The sequence below is a fragment of the Heterocephalus glaber genome, unplaced genomic scaffold, assembly GCF_053883595.1.
Source record: "Heterocephalus glaber isolate CG9 unplaced genomic scaffold, H.glaber_assembly_v1.0 deba00001452, whole genome shotgun sequence".
Lineage (NCBI taxonomy): Eukaryota > Metazoa > Chordata > Mammalia > Rodentia > Bathyergidae > Heterocephalus > Heterocephalus glaber.
In genome coordinates this window covers 17758299-17760634 of record NW_028258302.1, presented here as the reverse complement: position 1 = coordinate 17760634, position 2336 = coordinate 17758299, and the positions used below count along the sequence as shown (strand labels likewise).

General features: G+C 38.1%; 1 pseudogene; it reads right to left on the bottom strand.

Moving 5' to 3' along the window:
* Positions 1-273: 273 nt before the first annotated feature.
* LOC101720667 (NEDD8-activating enzyme E1 regulatory subunit pseudogene) lies at positions 274-1811 on the bottom strand (annotated as a pseudogene).
* Between the last annotated feature and the right edge of the window lie 525 nt (positions 1812-2336).

Sequence of the window (2336 nt, the reverse complement as noted above, 5' to 3'; positions counted from 1 at the left end):
AAACGTATGTACTGTGTTTAGGTAACTGCCTTCTTGATCAGAATTTGTCTTATTTGTCCTCAGGAAGACTTAGGGTTAGGTAGTTAGTTTGTCAGAAAGAATTTAAATCCAAAAGAATTTAAAGACAATAGCACAAATTTTTTGATACTGTAAGAATTTTTCTTCTTTTTTTTTTTTACAAATGAGAAAAATATTTATTGAGGAAACAATTTAACAGCTGTCCTTCAGCAGAATTTTACAGATTAGACTGTACTGTAATTTTACTGAAAACAATTACAATTTCAGTCATTAACACAGTATACTGGGGCTTAATCTACAACTGGTAAGTTGCAGAAGTTTGTGACATGCCACTATAAATATAGGTATTATTAAAAATTACAAATTGTTTGGTGACTATTTTAATAACCTCTTGAGCAGCAGCTCCCCCAAGAAGGTAGCAATAGTGTGTGGTTCAGCAGCTCCATTTCGGCAAAATTCATGGACGTAATCATCTTTCACCATTACAGATAATCCATATTCCTGAAGGAAGCCAGTGAGACAGGACTTCAATTTTCCTATATCTTCTTCTACTTGATAGTTAGATACCCCTGGATATCTACCATGTTGTTTATGAAATCTATCAACAGCCTGTAACAGTAAGTACAATATTATCTCATTATCTGGATTGTCCATGCTGGAAATAATTTCGTCCCTGTTCATTGTATTCACACCATATTCTTCACCTAAGGAGGGACATCTCACCACTCGAAGAAATGCAGAATTGCTACAGAGTAATTTTGATTCTTTCTCTGAAATGGATTCTGGTGCCTGGCCAATGGACTGCAACAATTTGGCAACATGATGACCCACAGCAGCAGCATCTTTCTTTGCTTTTTCACGGTAAACATTTTGGAATTTTATATATTTGCCTGAATCTGTGATCATATCAGGAATTGTGCCTTGAACTGGTAAATTTCCTTGACCTTCTTTGGCTACAAATTCCTTTAAGGTACAAGCCAAAATCCAAAATAGTGGAGTCTGTTTTGTAATATTTATGCAGCGACCATCATTAAATATATCTTCAATATATTGCTTGGAATCTGAGTTGTATTTAGTGCTGTGTTCACATTTTTAATAGCTTCAAAATTCTCTTCGTCTTCTGGAATTCACTTTCAGTCTTCAAAATTCCTTGTCTAATCAAATCTCTGAAGTCTTCCTTTTCTTTATAGGTTTTAGGAATTCATCCCTTTGTTTCACTATACCACTGAGCAAAATATTTAGCTATGATCACAATCCATGGATTATGGCTATGGTCCTTTTTTTCCATATGATCTAAATCATAAGACTGAAAATGTTCTTTCAGTTCCGGAAATGGCTTATCCAGCCGTAGATCCTTTAATGTATTATCTGGATGAGATTCTATTACTGAATGCTCTTTTATAATGATCCTCATATAACCAACCAGTCCATATGTCCTACAGATCAAAAGAGGGATTTGGGAATTCCAGAGGACATCTGCTAAACGTAGCAACGTACTTTCAGGAAGCTGAGTTGCGACCACAACAGTAAACCTAGAGAAAAATGAAGGATCATTGTCTAGAAGGTTTTCTGGACTCTCTTCCACAAAACTTCCAGAGACGACATTATTTAGTTCCCGTAAGAACTCCGTGGCAGCTTCAGCTCGGTTCTTGCCAATACTGCTCCTTTGAAGGAAAAAATTGTTTCCAGCATCTTCTCCGCTGACCTGATTTCCATCAGTAATCATAAATGATCCAATATCTCAGCTGCCGGTCGTACTTCTGTTCCTTAAGCAGCTTTTCGGGCTGTGCCATGGCCACGCCCGTACCGCGAACAGATTACCCGCAGCCGAGCGCCACCACTGGTTCCCCACGCGCGCAAGAGCCAAGAATTTTTCTTCTTAGTGTCTGTCGGATGTTTATGATCAAAAGTAGCTGTCTGGTTTGTTAAACTGAACAGCATAAACTTTAAAGGTTTTGTAGTAGCTTGAATTTTGTTTATAATGGGCTCTAATATGTTTATCTTGATTTACAAAGATGCATCATATTTGATGAACTTCTCTTTGAGCAGTCAGCAGATCACTGGAGACAACTGGATTTCTGACCATGTTTCCTAAGGGAGGGTGGTTGCTTCCCTCCCCAACTCTCCCCTCCTTTTCTGTTTCTTCTTTCTTTGTTCTATTGAAGGATAGTAAACAAAGTTCATAGCCTCCTGTACGAACCCTTTACTCTTTTTTGAGGGGTTGCTGGCGGTTGAACTCAGGGCATCATACATGCTAAGCTACTGCTGTGCTACACCTTTAGCCCAGCTGTACCAATACTAAATGCTTGCTGGCTTTT